At 38.2% G+C, this 18258-nt stretch overlaps 1 protein-coding gene across 1 annotated transcript in view; it reads left to right on the top strand.

Moving 5' to 3' along the window:
• The window catches only part of LOC127985714 (gamma-aminobutyric acid receptor subunit alpha-3-like), a 181317-nt gene that overhangs the window by 93096 nt on the left and 69963 nt on the right, over nucleotides 1–18258 (top strand). The window lies entirely within an intron of this gene.

Here is an 18258-nt window from a genome sequence, read left to right as displayed (position 1 = left end):
TTGCCGGGGAGCCAATAACGTAGCACAGTAACACTGGGTAATTCATCATACGCAATAGTCTGGATACATCGCATCTTATCCATGCAAGATACAGTACTGTGTCGAAAACGTCACTTTTAAAAATTACTTTCTCATCACAAGTTAATAAACTGTTTTCTGTTAGCGCTTTTTCCCTCACATAAGGTGTTAAATCTCAGCAAACATGAATTTAGTCACTTATTCACCAGTCTGTCAACTCAAGCATTTGAATTACATGATACATAATGTGTAATCAGAACTGCAAATCCAAGCATTTTCCAATTTATAATAGTGCTTGTCCACAGGGATTATGGCGATAATGAAGGTGGCTCATGAAATAGACCCTGTGTGGTGGCACACTAGATATGGATGGGCGATGCTGCTCCATTCTCTTCTAGGCCCTGTCTCATATGAATTCATTTAATATGGCTTCAGTGCTCCCCAGGCTAAGAATAACATTTGAATTTGGAAGCTTTAATGAAGGCTTGTCACTCTCATTGTGTTTGCCCCCGGGAGTAGCGTGTTGCAAAAAAGTTGTTAACTAGAGCTCCTAGGGACAAGAACACTGATGTTTCCGGACAATTATGGGCAAGGACATAATTGCATTGTATAAGTGTTTGGTTTGTATGGAGATGTCTGTTATGCGTTTTCAGAATTTCACACAGAGGCTAATTCACAAAAAAAGTATTTGGTTTGATCTTAAGGGATGGTAATTGTCTCTGATTGTCTTTTGCAAGTGAACATAGCATGTAAATGTCCTAGCCAAGTAGTTGTTCTTTTCTGCATTCAGTGAGTTATCTCCCAAACTTTTTTGTTATTTGGTTTAGGGGTGGGCGATATTGACAAAAACGTATATCTCAATATTTCTTTTCAATATCTCGATATAGATATTTAGATGATTTTTTTCCTTTAATCCTTTAAATAAATGTGTCCGAATTGGCAAAGAAGGTCCAGTTGTTTTTTTTACTTGCTGCATTTGACCGATTATTGTATAGAATTACTAGTACATAAAGATATGAGACATTATTGATTAAACATGAAACAAGTTACTGTACTAAATATTTATTTTAATACAAGAACAGTGCTTTTTCAGTACAATATATGTACGTAATAAATAAATTTTGTGCTTTGCAAACAGTACTCTATTAGTAATAGACTAACAGCAATGTGACTACCTCTGTAAAAAAGTTTTGTTTTGCAAAATGTAAACATTAGAACACAACACAATATAACATTTTTACACATTTTATTAATATAAAAGATGAGGATAAAAAAGGACAAAAGGAACAAAATAAATAACAGACACTGCTCTGCAGTACGGCTCCGAGGTTCTGCTGGACCACAGATCGGAGGTTGTGGCATAATAGGTGTCCTTCTGCAGTTTATGGGACAGCGTTTGTCGACAAGACTTGAACAGTTTTCGTAGAGCTGTTTCACTGAAATATCTACTTGAAGGCAGATTATTTCCGGATTCTAAAGTCTTTTAGAAAGACATTTCTTGAAACTCATCCTTCTCGACTGATTGAATTGGCAACATAGACCTTGCAATAAAACTTGTTACAGAGTTTGTAATCGTTTTCCACTTTTCGCTTTTTTTGTCACATGGTGTTTTCTTTGTGAATGTTTCTGCCAAGGTCTGTTGGTTCTGTTCTTTTTTTCTTTTTTTACAGTGTTTGTAGTAGCAGTGCTGTTTTGTTAAGCACAAAGCCTTTCATACTCTTCAAACTGTGTTTTGTGCATTGTATAGAGATGATGGAAGAGGTTGGCTGTGGCGCTATACGGCGATCTGCTTGGGACAAAAAAATGGGTGACTTTTGTTGCTCGTCTTTTTGGTCAAATCCAAACCATCTCCCGGTTAAAGAAGGTTAACTGGCACTGGTTTTGAGGATGACTGTGTATTTTATTATTATTTTTTTTTTTTGCTTTCTTCACTCATTTTTTTGTTTTGTTGCACTCGAAGCTAGATAACAAGTGACTGAGTAACATAGGCACGGCACACTGTAATGACGTAAGACGTCAGGGTCACTGACGCGTTATAGGCAGTTCACCGTATTAATAAAAATGTTTTAGTTTTTATAGAAAAAAAAACTTTTTCTAGAAGTTAAAAGAAGCCCTGTTAGTGTTCGGAGGCTATTCCGGTGGATCTGTTGGGAAAATATATTCCATCTTTTGGACTCATCATTATACAACATAATTTTCTAATGATGCAATCATGAAGCTCGCTACTTGAGAACACCACAGATATTTAAGAAAAACTTTTTAACTTCAGAGTTCAGTTTTCTGCAAACAACGCATATTTTGCCTTTTCTAGCAGCTATTTTATTAATCGTACATCTGCTTTACTCTTTAACGTTTTTGGATTGTTGCTTCAACTAAGAAACGTCATAACACAGGTAAGAACGCCGTGGTTGTATTGCAAATTAGTAGCAGCTTAATCTCATGCAGTTGAGGAACGATCATGATTTTGTACAAAAAAATAAAAAAATAAAATACAGTCAAACAAACCCCTACTACATAATTAAAATCGCTACATATGATTGTTTAGAAGGTTATAGTGTGCATTATTTGTTTTCTCTTTAACGGTTTTCAGCTCCTTTCATGTTTGGGGGGTCGGATTGTACAAATTATGAAATATTCGATATCCCAATTTTGCATATCGTCAAGACAACAATTTGGATATTATCTTCTAAACGATATATCTCCCACCTCTAATTTGGTGTGTGAATTAGCCTGAGTGAGAGAAATCACTAAATAAACCATACACATTTAAATTGACGCATTTTGCAGACACTTTTATCTAAAGTAACTTACACTGCATTCAAGGTTCATACATTCTGCTTGTGCCTGTGTTCCCTGGGTATCAAACTATGACCATTCTGTTGCAAGCTCTGTTTGTGACTGGTTGAGCTACAGGAATGCCCCCTTTCAGGCCTTCCAGCCTTTCCACTTTATCACCATATTGTAAGAAAAAATATGGCGTCTTTGCTCTTTATGCGTTATCATCAAATCTTACTATGTACCATGTGTAGCACTTGCTAATGTTATAGTTTGAAAACTGGAAGTTTGTTGATGCAGCTTTTAAAATGTCCTATCTTGTCATGTTTAGTGTAGCGCATTGTAAGTTTCACTTGTGTCTTTGTGTTGAGTTATGAGAAAAGAAAGAGAAGTTAAATTATTAATCATGTTTTATTGCTTTCTTACTGCAGCAAGTCTGTTTTGGGCTTTTTGTCGTGGTAGTCTTTTCAAGTGAAGTCAGTGTCAACCCTTTTCTTTTTTTACACAGTCTACAATGTGTTTTCATGCATTCATGTAAAAGTCGGTCCAGTGTCATGCTGTGGAAACTGTGGAGAAGAGAATCTCTTAAGGATTCATTATTTAATTATTCAAACCTTATATTAAAACACACACACAGACACACACACATATATAAAATATATATTATGGCTGTCAAAATTAAAGGGGTTAAAAAAGGCGTTAACGAGAACTAATTTTAACGGTGCTAATTTTATTAAAGCGCGATTTTTGAGGTTGAGGTTTTGCATCTGCCCGGTTCAGCGAGCAGCTGAAAGGAGCAGCACTTTTAGTTAAAACAGGGCTGCATTTCCAAAACGCTGCATAAGCTTAAGTTGATCATAGCTCCACTGGTTTCAATGGGCGTACTATGTACTTAAGCTTATAATTTTTTTTGTAAAACGCAGGTCTGTAATGTGAATGGCACGAAGTGACCGCAGAACCTTCTGACTCCAAAGGAGGAGGTGGCGGGTGAGTTGCGAGATGGGACGAGAGCGCAGACCACCTTAGCGGTTGATGTACAGAACAGTCGCAGTGTTGTCCAATCGGACCAGTACAGGCTTGCCTCATAAGAGACCTTTGAGATGGTTCAAGGCAAGGTGCGTTGCTAACAACTCTAGGCAACTGATGTGCCACTGCAGCTGCGGGCCCGTCAAAACCCCTGAGACTGCATGCCCATTGTACGTGGCCCCCCAGGCGGTGGTGGAGGCATGCGTGCAAACCACAGCATGCCTAGAGATCTGCTCTAGGGGCACCCCTGCCCAGAGGAATGCAAGATCTGACCATGGAGTGAGGGTTTGGCGACAGGCTGGTGTAACTTGGACCCGGTGAGTGCCGCGCTTCCACGCCCACCTCGGGACTCGGCCATAAAGCCAGTGCTGGAGCGGTCTCATATGTAATAGGCCGAGCGGTGTAAGTGCCGCTGTGGCCACCATATGCCCCAGGAGCCTCTGAAAGAGTTTTAGTGGGACCACTATCATTCTCTTGAACGTATTCAAGCGCTAGCACCGACCGCGCACGTTCCTCTGTGAGGCGTGCTGTCTGTTCGACCAAATCCAACTCCATACCGAGAAAAGAGATCCTCTGCAATGGCGAGAGTTTGCTCTTTTTCCAGCTGACCTGAAGGGCCAACAGGCTCAGGTGCCGGAGCACCACATCCCTGTGCTTGCACAACTGATCTCGAGACTGTGCTAGTATCAGCCAATCGTCTAAGTAGTTGAGAATGCGAGCACTCTGCTCTCTGAGAGGAATGAGAGCTGCCTCCGTGACTTCCGTGAAGACATGGGGAGACCGGGACTGCTGGAAGGGCAGGACCTTGTACTGATATGCTAGTCCTTCATACGCAAACCGCAGAAAAGGTCTGTGGCGCGGAAGTATGGACACATGAAAGTACACGTCCTTCAGGTTGATCGCTGCAAACCAATCTTGGGGACGGACGCACCTGAAAATGCGTTTCTGTGTCAACATTTTGAACTGTAGCCGATGGAGGGCCCGATTCAAAACTCGCAGATCAAAGATCGGTCGTAACCCACCGCTTTTCTTGGGTACAATGAGGTATGGGCTGTTAAGCCCTGTCCTCATATCGGCTGGAGGGACTGGCTCTATCGCGGCCTTCGCCAGTAGGACTGCGATCTCTTTCCGCAAGACAGGGGCATCGGACGCTTTCACTGTAGTGAAGTGGACACCGCAGAGCTTGGGGGGAAGCCGGGCGATCTGAATCGCATAGCCGAGGCTGATGGTTCGCAGAAGCAGCCGTACCCGCAATGGGGCAGCGAGGTGGAACACAGGGACCCAACTCGGGCGGCTTGTGAGCAGGCGGGAGTGTGGTGCGAGTGTGGGGTGCAGGGCTCACCTGGTTCCACGGCTGGCAGAGGGTGCATGAGTAGGACCTATGTTGATGCTCTCGAACGGCCCGCTGCTGCCATCTGGCATAGGAGGAGGATGAGTGAGGTCCGGTCCGCAACTCTCCGTGCCCTCCTGGGACCCAGAGAGGGAGGAAACTACTCTCCTGTCGAGATTTCCAGATTCTCCGCCTGGCCTTCCTCCAGGGGACGAAGAGGTGCCTTCACCATCCCCCAGAAAGCAGCTAACTCTCTCTGGGTCATCCGTCCCAGGGCCTATTGCTCTTCTGCTCACCGCCAAGTTTGAAGGGGGCCAGGACGGGAGGGGCAGCCTGCCTGCGCCCAGCTCAACGGCACCACTTGGAGGCTGCTGCAGATGCGACGCGTGAGCAGGCTGACGACGTTTCAAACTTGAAAATTATTAATTTAAAGTACACTTAGAAAGTTAAAAGTGTCTGATTAAGCTGTCATTATATACAGTACAGACCAAAAGTTTGGACACACCTTCTCATTCAAAGAGTTTTCTTTATTTCATGACAATGAAAATTGTAGATTCACACTGAAGGCATCAAAACTATGAATTAACACATTTGGAATTATATATGGAATTATATACATAACAAAAAAGTGTGAAACAACTGAAAATATGTCATATTGTAGGTTCTTCAAAGTAGCCACCTTTTGCTTTGATTACTGCTTTGCACACTCTTGGCATTCTCTTGATGAGCTTCAGGAGGTAGTCACCTGAAATGGTCTTCAACAGTCTTGAAGGAGTTCCCAGAGAGATTCTTAGCACTTGTTGGCCCTTTTGCCTTCTGTCTGCGGTCCAGCTCACCCCTAAACCATCTGGATTGGGTTCAGGTCCGGTGACTGTGGAGGCCAGGTCATAATAGGTCAGGTTTAAAATAGTGTTGTCAAAATCAGCACATTAAAGCAGCTGATTACCGAATAATTTTTCCAGTTTAATAATCGTGGAAATGATACAGAGGAGAGGACAAGGAAGCTTCAGTGGCACAACAGTGAATTGTGGTCAGATGAGATGTTGTCAGGCCACATATGTCAGTAAAAAATAATTTTCCGGTCCTGTTAGCCGTTATAATGTGCTGGTAGTGCATGCTTTTCATTTGCATGCATAAATACAGTGGCACACACTGTAGCATGTATAATTTCATATTAAAGCATTAATAAAACTACGAGCATGCATGTCAGATCTGCATCGCATTTAGCAGTGGCAGTAAAGTATTAGCACCCAAATTACCTCATAACCCAGATGCTTAGTTGTCTGTTATTCAAGGAACAACAACAACAAAAACTATATTTAACTATATTTAATTTAGAAATTAGTGTTTGATAACTTTATTCAGTTTCTGTGTATTTCCCACTTGCTCAAGGGCACAGGTAAATATGACATTTATAATAATGGGTTTATGTGAAGTTAAATTAGAAGTTGTTATTTTTAAAGTAAATATTAAAATTGATAGCTCTCAATTATACTGTCATGTTGAATGGCTATAGTCAATGGTAAAATGTAAAAAAATAACAATAAAAATTGTAAATATAATAAATGTAACAATAAGTGGATAAAAACTAAATACTAAATGACAGTACAGATAGATAGATAGATAGATAGATAGATAGATAGATAGATAGATAGATAGATAGATAGATAGATAGATTTTTTTCTGAAACCAGAAAGCAGTAATAATCATATATTTCAGATGGCCAAGGTGAAAAGGACCATAAAATCAAAATGACAGTATTGAAATTTTCAGGTATTGTGTTCATTTAAAATCTGTTATTGTATTAAAGCATGTCACAATAAATGCGACCACGTCAGCTTTTCTGCCACACAGTAGATGTGCCTTGGCTATTTTATGTCATAATGAACTGTATTCAGCTGTACGTTTAGTGCTGATCTGTATTCAGTACGTTTGTTGTTGTAGAGCTGACTCCAAATATATGAGCACAGGGAGCAAATCGAATGCAAAGTCATGTATAAAGTTTAAAAGTATTTGTACTTTATAAAGTTTATAAAGAGCAAATATTCCCTTCAATAGTGTTGCTGTGATAAGACAATTCAGTTTAAAATACAATGGCAACATCAAACAGCATTTTCCGGTTACACTATATTTTGTGTCCTTGTTACAATGTAATTATACATTTAATTACTGAGTAATATTAATTAACTACATGTACTGTACTTACTCCATGGTTAAAGTTAAGTTTAGGGTTTGGCTTAGGGTTACGTGCATGTAATTATGCATAATTAATTGTTAATATGATAGTAAGTACATGTAATGTGTGTAACAAGGACACCTTAAAATAAAGTGTTACTTATTTTGCTTACACTTTAAGAGAGTTGTATTGTAATGTAGAATGTAACATTCACAATTGTAAATTAATCTGCAAATATGTAACTGAAATCAACATTATAAAAATTTACAAATGGCTGCATACAATATATCAGTGTCTATACAATATTCAACAACTTTGAATGCAAAAATGAATAGTGCCCCTGCTAAGTGGTTAGCCAATCATAATATAGCTTATTTATTAAAGTTTTAAAGGTACAGTGGCAGTTGACCTCTAACACCGTTGCTACACCAGACACAACAGTTTCCACACCACAGATAAAATCTGTCTACACTGGACGTGACAAAGCTACCGTTGAAAGCTACCGTTGAATATCATTTGAAATTTGTGTCAATACATCATAAATAGAATGCAGCAGTTTTTTGTTGGGGATGTTGTGTTGCACCGCGTCACATCCAGTGTAGACAGCATCAGTGATTATAATGAATGTTTTGTTGTGCCGCTCGCATCCGGTGTAGACACTGTGTAAGGAAAAAGGACCACAGTGGTGCAACATTTTAAATTAACTCCAATGACTCCTACATGCAAAATATACAAATCTTACCTCTGCTGAAAAAGCTTTCCAGCACTTTAAATCAAATACTTTTCTTCTGGCTTTGGAAAGCGTATATTACTGTGACTGTTCCAGTGTCCTGGAGGGATAATGGAATGTTGCATGTCTGTTTGCTTTAGAGTTAGAAACACAGAATGCCAGCAGTGCTCTTTAATCTTTTAATTCCATAAATGAGTTGTTAATTGAAACATGAGGGTTTTGCAGCTGTTTTGGCCCAGAGCATTCTGTTTAAGCGATCATAAACTACTGTGGAGCATAATGAATGAGAATCAAATAGATATTTAACTGTTAAATTTGTACTGCAACTGACTTATAAACTTCCACCCCTCCCAGTGAGCTCTGTGGCCTCGAATCGGTTGGAATCCTATTAACACATTGCAGTCTGGTGCCTTCTTTTAAGATGTTATTGTTGTTATTGTTGAAGATAATGATGGAGTCCCTTAGGCATAACAGCCTATCAAATAGATTTGAACATGTTTTCATTTAATTGCAGAATGTGCAGCAGTAAGCTCTTCTCTTGGACAGCAAACGGGAAATATGTGGCAAGAAAATCAATATGCCAGGACAAAAAAAGAACAAGCAGTTTGATTGTTTTGTCTTCTGCGACAGACATTGTGCCACAATCTCATTAAATCTGGGGCCAGCATTGCTCTTGTGATGATGTGCCGACCTCCAACATGCCACTGAAAGTAGCTATTTTGCCTGGAATGGCAGTGCAAGGTTAAACACTGAAAGACATCTTGAGGTTACTCATTCGTTGTCTATGCCTTCTGTTCTGAACCTGCGGCAGCAATATTGAATAAAAACAGAATAAGCCATCCTGCTCAGCTCATTTTATGAGCACAGCTTGAATGGGTGAATAAAACTGTCAAGATATGGCCAGGTCATAACTCACTAAAAAATAAAAACAAATAAAAAAATGATATATCTGTCTACAAAAAAAGGGGAAAAAGAGAAAAGAAATAGAATCCTGGTTTGTAGAACACCATCACACTATTGTTATGACAATAAAGCAGTGCAGTGATAAAGCTCATATACATTACTACAAAGTGAAACATGATCTGGATAGAAGAGCTAATTTTTACAGTGTACATACAATTGTTTTTACTGCAAAATCAACACTAGTTAATATTATATATATATATATATATATATATATATATATATATATATATATATATATATATATATATATATATATATATATATATATATATATATATACAGTATATGCTTGATTCAGCATGGTCTGATGAAGGGGCCTGGAATGCAATTTCAGCCTGAGTCAATAAACTGTCCAGGGGGCCCAGCAACCCTAGAAGCAGTAAACCAACCTTTATCCTTTTGACACAATTATAATTATAGGGTCAGACTTTTAATTAAAGGGGTCATATGATGTTCCTAAATAGAACATTATTATGTGTTTGGTGTAATGAAATTTATGCGGTTAAAGGTTAAATAAACACATTATTATCCACATACTGTACATTATTGTTTCTCCTCTATGCCCTGCCTTTCTGAAACACATAGTTTTTTACAAAGCTCATTGGCCTGAAAGCGAGGTGTATGCTGATTGGCCAGCTATCCAGTGCATTGTGGTTGGACGAATACCTCAAGCATTTATGGAAATGTTACGCCCCTCACTGTGAGGACGTGTCCAAAAACAATAAAACCCATTACAAATAAAGGATTTGTTGCATCTAGTGGGGACATAATACTGATTATAATAACTTGCACAGTCTAATTACATGTTGTGTTTCGTTGCGTATCATGCTGCGTAAGCATAAAACCATGTCTGCTTTTCTGACTTGAGAAACAACTAGCTACACTGCTCAAAAATCGTGTTTGAATCTTCAGTGCCAAATCCTTAACATATAAATACGTACTTGCAGACTGTGTGTCAGAAGTGCCAGACTGTCCCTGCAAACATGGAACTGTCCGACTTTATAGAAACACACACTGGATCACGAGTCACAAGTTCGCTTTGCATATAATCAAGCAAGAAGAATATATGTGTATTTGGCATGCTGCCCATGGGAGAGGGCTCCGAGCTCGTATATTCTCCTGATCTGAAGTTGGAATTAATGATTGTATTCTGGATTACTCCTGCATCGTGGGTCTGTCTCCAGGAGCACCTGTGACACTTTCTTTACATGAACATTTGGGCGGTGTTATGCAAATCTTCCCACATAGTGACGTAGACATGTGGGGGTGTGCCAGAACGAGCCGTTTTAATGGGGGCGTGGTTGACTCTTAACATTTATAAAGAATATCTCTTTGGATTTGAGACTTTAGTCTTTGCAACTTTACAGATCTTCTTTATGCATCAAGAGCTTGTAACACTCCAATGAAAAAGGAAAACTTGAAATTGCATCATACTGTATGACCTCTTTAATAAAGATGGATTTTCTTTTTACAGTACAATGATGTCACCGAAACACTGACCACAGTGGATTAAGGGGTGGGCATTATAGAGAAGATATTACAAGTTTTTTATTTTATTTTTTTCGAAATTTCACAATTTTATCACGATTCTTTGTCATGTTGGTTTCAATATTTTTCAAGTTATCCGAGCATTACATCCAAACTAATTTCCCTGTAATAAAGACTATGCCTTTCTAGGTAACAAAATAAAAAGAATGGCATATATTTAGGCCAAATTGGGTGAAGATAAAAATCTTTTATCTTTGTTATTTATAAAATAGGACATATATTTATAATAATTACAACTAAACATAATATACAAATAAAACAAGCAGTGCTTTATTTTCAGGTGCAATAGGTGTATTTAGCAGGAGTTTTCAAGAAATTGAAAGAACAAATATAAAATTAAAACACTATATAGACTTAATTCCCTAAGCAACTATATTTAAGTTCTTCAGTCAAGAATAGTGATTGATTTTTCTCTTTGCATTTTGTTGTTTTATTAACATTAAACGAATAAGAATATTTTATACCATCATTTACTGACAAAAACAAAAAACCTGAATGAGTTTCTTTCTTCTGCTGAATGTAAAAGTTGTTTTGAAGAACTTGAAATCCCAATAGCTTCTGGTCCACAGTGACTTCCATAATATTTTTATCAAACATGGACCGGCAACTGTTTGGTTACCCACATTCTTCAAAATATCTTACTTTGTATTCAGCATAAGATAGAAATTGATACAGGTTTACGACGACATGTGAGTGAGTAAATCACTCAGAGCTATCCCTTTATTTGACAGTCGGCTGCATGTTTAATACACTCCCTTTAAGACCTGCATGCATCTAATATACAGGCACATATCCGTTTCTCTGGACTGATAACTTTTTAGACATATCATGTCATTTTAGACATATCCAACTGCGTCTATGTGTAAACCATGTGTGTTTTGACAGTATTAGCGTAAAATATAACTTAGTTCAGTAATCAGGTGCTGTTTAACAGGCTTTCTAGTGCACATGCTTCACGTGTACAGGCTCAGAAAAAGCGTGCGTCAGACCAGTTTGCGAATCAAACATTAAACCGGCTTTGAAGCGCATGCAAATAATGTACATTTTATGACTGTGCAATAAGTGCAATGTCCTGTGAGAGTACCTCTATCGCAGAGTTAACACTGAAGTGAATTTAGGTTGCATTGTACAGTATCCTGAGATGGAGGCACCAGAACTGTAACTGATCAAATGTAATACAATATTTCTTCAAAAGCAGATTGTGGATATATTTTTATCATCCACGATCAAAAATCATCATATCTTACACCCCTAAGTGGATTGTTTCTAGACAAATACATTTTGACATTTACATCACATAACCAGCTCCATATATATGAATGTTATAATAATGTAAACTTATTAGCTAGCTCATGTGGTACAGTGCTTCACTTGCAATGCTGAGCGCTAAGGTATGAATCCCATGTAAAAGAAAAGACCTCAAAATTTTGCTGAAGCAAGCTAAAAATGGCAAGGTTACTTCAGCAAATGCATTTTCTTGTCTTAGTTGCTTTTGTTAAAACTATCAGTAGGTTTAGGGTGGGATTTAGTGTAGGTTGCTTATTTATTTCACAATTTAGCACCACTCAATGGATATTTCACTTTTGAAGTATTGATGCATCAAAATCGAAATCAGACCTGAGCACAGGTAGGTGAAAGATGACACCTTTTCACCTTTATTTGTAAAGTGCTATTCGCAAAATATTTTGCAAGTTATCTCGGCTGTATCCTTAACAAAGTGAAGGGATAATAAAGAGAGGGGCTACATGCACAAACACACAGCAGCACTGCAGTGAACGCTCTCCGAGAGGCAAATCTGTCCGATGTATCAGCGCCATCTGCATTTACCAGACTTGTGGGTCTGTAAGATCTGCATGAGAGAGCTTCATCCATTACAGGTGCATGCTAAACTGACAAGGTGAGAAAACACAGGAGGCTGTCCTCCCGTCCGATTTTCTGGTTGGCTATACGTTATATATGACAATTATATATATATATATATATATATGTCACCCCCACCTCCATTCAAAATTGGATGAGTGACGATTAATTTAAGTTCCCATTTGTATAGTTGAAGCAGTGAAGTGAGACAGAGGTGAGAGTGTTTGATGAAGTGTGGCACTCTGTACAGAAGCCCATGCTGAAAATTAATGAGGGGAGGGATTCATTGCCGAGTGGAGGGAGGTTGATGTCAGATCGCTTCTTGATCCACCCGTGTCTTCTTGCGAGACAAACGCCCAGTAGCAAACCGCATTATTAATGAACTTGTAGCTTTCAAATCTTTACATTTATAAAAAAATTACAGCTGAAGTTTTTAAATGTTTCTTGATTATTTTTGACACCAGAAGCCCCTTAATGGGATAGTAGACTCAAAAATGTATATTCTCTCATCATTTCTTCACTCTAATCTAGTTCTAAACCCATACGGTTTTGTGTATTCAACTATTCAATCATAAAAAAAAATGTCAATAAAACTTTTCTATATCCCAAGCCTTCTGAAGACAAGTGTTAATGCATCGCAGTATGAATCCTGATCAGCACCCAAATGCAAAATGGACTGGTCATGATACACTGATACACAGAAAGGGTTTATTTTTATTTATAATGACCAGCTGACTACATTATCCAGTTTATGACACATTTACTCACCAAAGAGATGCAAGATGGCAGCAATTGTGTTTCTATGAAACATGAGTCTGTGATACAAGAGACATAAAAGTTATGCATGTTCAGTTTACCAGACAAGCCTTTTGACACACATCTGCTCGATAGCATGACTAATCAATCAAGTAATCCAGAAAGTCATGTAATAATCATGGATAATCTTCTCTCCCAGAGGGGGTCTCCCTCAGTAGAAATGACATTCCTAGATAGGGCACCAGGATAGGACAGAAAGGGCACTTTAGCTTTGGCGATTAAAGGGGAAGGGGCTTTCTCTTCCAGCAGGATATTGCATACTGTAAAATTTGTTCAGGAATGATTTGAAGAAATTAATTAATTTTGCCTGCTTCACTATAACACATGCTCACTGCATTGCATAATATTATGGTGGATTAGAACCGTCTGAACTGCTACCAGTGACAAACAACTATGACCAGTTAAAACATGAAGATATATAGATAAGAAGACAATGCACTTACAGCCCAGGTAAAGGTTTGTCATCCCATTTAGATGCCAGTCTTCGTATTTATTGCACTAGTCACATAAACTACATTTGCTGGTGTTTTGCTTTTTATAGAATCAGCATGCTTGAGGATAAACTTATCAGTAGGTTGCTAGAAATGACAAGGAATAATGGGCAGAAGAGTGGAGAATGAAGTCTGGAAATAACACAAGCCAGACTTGAATGCAGAGTTAACATTCCGGCGGACATGCACTAATCGCTTTGCTTATTGTGATGATTGTTTTTGGTCAGCCCATTTAATCCATTTCTTCAGTTTCTTTTATACTCTAAATTTATAGAATTATAGAGTTTATTTCTGCCCTCACAGTAAATGTCATCAGGGAGATATTTAAGACAAACTCTCTCATATGATCCTGCCCAGAATGAAAAAGAAGATTCTGCTTTTCTCCCTGTGGTTGAGTTAACACTTCCTGACCTCACAGTGACATTCACATCTAGCCTGGGAATCCAGCCACGGCAGTTTGTTAGCTTGGGATTAGCCGGCAGATGAGTTCACAGAAAGAAGCCTGCCTCTCCTTCACAGCTTCAGTCCCAACGCTGGCTTCATCCCAGCACTCAATACCAAGCTGCTCAGGTTAGGATTTAATTGCATGTTCAGAGCTATAACAGGTGCTCCCTTTGGAGAGTGTTGGGGGACTGCCATAAAAGAGCCAATACTGATGTCTGACCCCCTGCATTGGGAGGAATGACACTGGGGCACCGTACTGTGTGTTCAGATTGGAAGCAAAAGGAGCAAGAAAGGATGTCCCATTACGCATTAGGTGACTTACAATTTTACTCTTGGGGTCTCATGTGCTTCTGGGGGTGTTGGGCTGAACAGAGGGCATACCGTGTGCTTGCTCTTGCACTGTGTGGTTGTCAGTGTTGCTAACAAAACCTATTATTTTGTCACCTGCGCCTGACACCATGAAGAGTTACCATTGCCATCAACTATTGGCTTCATAAAATACCCAACAACACTCTTTTGGTGTTTTAATGGTGTTCAAACCACGCTGTTATAAAAGAGCACATTAACACTGTACAAAGAAAAATGATTTTATATCCTGTTCAATTAGGGGTGGGCGGATCGATCTAAATATCGATAGTATCGATGCCAACAAAGTTATTGGTATCAGATCGATACAATTGTAACTGAATCGATATTTTAATTTAAATATCTCTCATCTACGTTCATTATACTTTGCTCATGTCTTCTACCTCTACAATCCTGAACAAACGCTGCTTTCACATCCTGGCCCACTTTGCTACTCCTCCCCCTCCTGCTGCTCTGCTGTGATTCGTAGTTGTATCGTCACGTGACTCACTGACACAATGCGCAGAGGAGCAGCGAACAGATTGAGCGAAGCTGATAGCACATAGACCAAGATAAGGAAACTGATCACCTTCAAGAGGCTGGTAGTCAACGTATACTGGAGTATGAGTGCAGACATAGCCTATACGAAGGATCTTGCTCTTGGATGCGTTAATCCGGAGTTCGGCTTTTCCTGCTTCTCTACCAAACCACACAATATCGTCTGCAAAATCAAAATCCATAAGTCATCCTGAGTCTTATCTCTGTATGTACATTCCATGACGAAATCCATTAGAAACTTTTTTTGAATTTTTTTATTTATTTATTTTTATGTAAAGTTCTGTCATGAAACTCTAGATGGTGCAAGCTGACATGTTCTAACTCAATAGGATTTTTTTATAAATTATTGTTGACCTAGAGTAATTCTTAAACATATCATTGTTCTTTATTATTTTATCTGCATAGCTTCCCTGTATTCAGATAGTAGTTTTATACCTGTTTGCTATTATGTTGTATTTTTTGTAAAAAAAACATCAATGCAGATCCTGACAACTATACAAACATATTCACGTAGTTGTAAGCCACTGTAGATATTTAGTAACTATCAAGACTAACTTGTGCTTTCAGTAAGCACTAAAATTGTCACAAGCACTATTTTAGCAAATTTTTTTCACCTCTTTCTAGAAGTGCAGACACTTAATTGATCTTTAAAGTGCTATTTTACAGACAGAGACTTTATGACAGGCCAATTATACATCATTCTGCCAGCATCAGTGCAATCGAGATCTAATAGCTATGCAACCATCAGTAACATTTACTTGCATAATTAAATCGTTAACAAACATTACATAACACTAAAACCATCAGTAGCTGATGTACTTTCATGTATAAGTATGATAATATATTAATTTGTAATTTTAAACTAGTTAAATGTGCAGCGACAAATAGGCATTTTCAGATGTAATATTGTTAGTTTTATTAATGAAACTCTTACCTAACCTATTTTTTTTTTCTCACAGTGTCCATCTCACGAGACAAAACCTCAACCACATTTAAATGAGCTTTCTAGGTATTAAGAATACAAATTCTATTAATGTTCTAGATATAAAAGAGGAAAATCTGTAATGCTTCTTTCAAAGGCCATCACACTCTAGCTAGTCTGCTTTTGAATTGAAATGAAAAAGGGCTCAGGGCATCATTTTAATGATGTTTGTACGCTGTAAACCGAACAGCGGTGGCATTTAAATCACATTCCATTATTGCAATTAACAATGCCACAGCTGTTTAGATTGATGTTCTAAATTTATATTAAATCTCTGCAGCATGCCTGGTATCATGACCAAACCATAAAGCCATCCAAATTAGATTGCATTGCAGCACATGGGGACTCAAATCAAAGCCAATGTTTAGAAAAATATCAAAGTACTTTGTACTATAGGATCATTTGTTGGACTATGCAGCATGTATAGTGTGCAGTATGCACATATTGTGTATGCAAAAAAATAAAGTATAATACATAGTATAAAACAGAGCACATTTCATGGAAATGTTATATGCCACAATGCACAATTCTTTCCAAGGCTTACATAATAGTTACTTGGAATATCAAATATATTTATTGTCATATGCTGCGTAGTGTATCACATGCTATATGCAGTAAATACTGTACAGTGAAGTGTTCCATCTCATTGCTTGCTGCAGAAAACCTATCGGAGATGGGTTTCTATCCATAACACCAGTAAAAGCTAATCTGTATCTAGTCTCTCCTGTGTTGACCTGTTCTTTCATTGATGTTCCTGGGAGTGTTTTTGTAAGGTATGGTGTGCTAATGAGGTCTCTGAGTGAGGTGGAGAGCAGAATAGGGAGTCATTATGACGTGGGAGATAAGAGGCAGTGTGTGGGATTGTACTGTTTCGTCTCATGGGGCTGAATGAATAACTGACATTCATTCAAACAAGAGATTCTCACATGCCTAATCAACCCTAAATGAACGTGTCAGGCTATTAGATTTTCAGAAGATTATGAAATTAATAATAATGTTATCTGTATTCTTAGCAAGGAGAAACAACCTGTATGAAATCCAGACAAGCAGATTTTATGATTATGGCTGCATCATTTGTGGCCAAATGCATGGAACAATAATAAGGTATTTAAACTGTTTTTATGGCTTTCAAACACACTTAATACAAAATGTCTTTAAAACAAATGAGCAATTTATAAACCAACAGTATTTTGGTATAAATATTGGTCTGGTTAACCAGGCTTATGAAACATATATTCCTATGGCCACACTTTTCAAACATTATATTACATTGCTTCTTGCATGTTTATTGGCAGTTTCAAAGTGAATGAGTGACCTGAACTTATTTATCCATTTTTTATATTGGTTGTACTTGTGCAACTGGTGCACCACTTCTGTGTATACCTGATTATGTTGGTTCATTCATTGTGTTAGTTCAGAAATTAAATGTCTCAACTCCACTGCACATTTTGTACGTCTCCCTAAGCTAACACACCCGACTCATCAGCTCATTAGTAGACACTGCCAGACTTGACTTGTGTGTGTCCGATAAGAAGACATGCAGTGGTGGGGGTCTCCAGGACAGGCTTGAAAAGCAGTTCCCTACTCCAGCTACTCTCAATTCTAGTCTGTCTTATCTAACATGCCTGATTCAGATAATCAGCATGTTGAGAGAGAGCTCCAACTGAGCAGCATTTGATTGACACCATCCCCATGCAGTGTGTTCACTGCTCCCTATTTCTTGTGCGTGGGATAATATACATAACAATACATATTTTACATATTATAATATACACTATACGATTAAAAGTATTGGAACACCCCCTACTGATGAGCAGGTTTGACTATTTTAGTAATTTCCATGAGTACAAATCCTAATATTTAAGGGAAATTGTGTGCTTCTAAATTCATAGCAACAGTTTGGACGGGACCCTTTTCTATTCTAACATGGCATGTCTCTCTGTATAAGGTAAGGTTAAAAAAGAAATAATTTATTCAGTCAGTGTGGAAAAACTTGACTGGTCAAGTCCTAAACCCAGCAGAACACCTCTGGTGTGACTTTAAATGCAGACCTTAAGCCAAAAACTCATCACAGTGACTATGTACATATGGGTAAAATCAATTTAGACACTTCCAAAAATGTTGCAATAGAGATGGAAATACTCTTTAAAATACATGAATTATGTTTCCATCTTTATTGTTTTGGAAGTGCCT

Source organism: Carassius gibelio, chromosome B21, assembly GCF_023724105.1.
Source record: "Carassius gibelio isolate Cgi1373 ecotype wild population from Czech Republic chromosome B21, carGib1.2-hapl.c, whole genome shotgun sequence".
In the NCBI taxonomy this organism is placed as follows: Eukaryota; Metazoa; Chordata; class Actinopteri; order Cypriniformes; family Cyprinidae; genus Carassius; species Carassius gibelio.
The sequence above is the reverse complement of the archived record's forward strand: the minus strand, read 5'-3'. Positions and strand labels throughout refer to the sequence as shown.